Below are 1,532 nucleotides of genomic sequence, written 5' to 3'. Positions count from 1 at the left end.
CAAGTGACTGGCCTGTGGTGGCTGCCTCTGATCTGTTGATGCTGATGATCAGCTACCCCTCTGCTGTTTTGGTGGCATATGATGATGCTACATGTGAGTGGACATGGGAAGAGCTCCTCAGAGACTGGGAAGGATCTGTGTGAGCCTTGAGCCTCACCGTCTGCCCAATACTCATGCCAGTCCTTTTCCAGAGCTTGCTATCCATGTTGCACAAAAGAAAGCCCTGTCCCCTACAATGAACAGTCCCAAGGAGGGGCTTCTGCCCATGGATGCTTAGGGTTTCTCTTTCTCCTGGGTTTGTCTCCTGTGGTATTTCAGGTAGGGGAAGGGTGAAGCAGTGCTTTGGTCAGGAATATCTTCCAGCTCTTCTCCTATAATGGAAGAATTTTAACTTAGTGAAGCCACTGAGGTCTTGCCCAGCCCATTGCATTTCCCATGAGTCATAGGCCAGCACCAGCTGGCACATCTCCTTCAGCTTTCAGGAAACAGCTTGTAGTCACAGAGGCAGAAATAGGAGAATACAAGGAGTATTCAGCAATGACAATCCTCTCTTTTTACTTGTTTACTTCTTGGATTAACCTGTTTAAGAAGTCATTAATATCCTGACAGCATAAATGGGGAGAAGCTTGTTTCATTTAGATGATATTAGGAATTAATTCTCTACTTTGAATCCATTTTTCCTGCTCTCTGCTTTGCCCTTTAAAGACATCCTAGAAAAGCCAAACCTCTTCACTCCATTGCGTGGTCTCCATGTTGTCCTGCTTCATCTTTTGTCCTAAGCTATACCCCAAGGGAGCTGTAAGGCTATAGAAATGCTGCCTAGCCCTGAGACAAGACAGAAAATAGGTGCCCTTCTCAGCCAAGTGCCATTCTCCATTCATCCAGGGGGCACTCAGTAATTCCATTGTTGGAACCAAGCGTCTTGCTGGCAACATGAATGCTGAGGTGTGGGGAAATAATGGCTCTTTTGCTGAAGATAAAAATAATTTCTGATAAGTGTAATGTGCTAATTTCTAAGAAAGAGACAATCAACTGCCTTTGTATTGCGCACATAAGAAGCACAGCAGGCCTTGACTACACATTGGGGTCCCTTGAGAACTACCAATACTGATTTGGCAATCCCAAATTCTGTATCTGGACACTACTTAAATCTTTCCCTCCTTCATTTCCTTCTAGTGTAGGAACTGTTTTCAGAAGAAAATACCTTTCATTTTTGTGACTCAATCCCCTTTCTCCACAGGAAAGCTGAGGCCGGAGGTGTACTGTATAGGTGTCTTCTGGATGCTGCCTTAGGTGAGGGGGGCCTCCCAGTCCTGTGCCATCACAGGCCATTTCCTGACATTGTTCATTGGAACAGCTATTTGTATCATCACCTTTTCACCACTTTTTCCCTCTGCCACTTCAAACAATATTATTCTTGTGGAGGCTGCATTTCAGTGGTTCAGGGACCACTGTAAAAATTACCCTTTGTACCAAAATGTTTAAATTACTGTTTTTAATTTGAAATGAGCAGTGCCACTAAAACTCCAAAC

This window comes from Corvus brachyrhynchos, unplaced genomic scaffold (assembly GCF_000691975.1).
Source record: "Corvus brachyrhynchos isolate BGI_N302 unplaced genomic scaffold, ASM69197v1 scaffold70, whole genome shotgun sequence".
NCBI classification, from domain to species: Eukaryota; Metazoa; Chordata; class Aves; order Passeriformes; family Corvidae; genus Corvus; species Corvus brachyrhynchos.
This window is presented reverse-complemented; position numbering follows the sequence as displayed.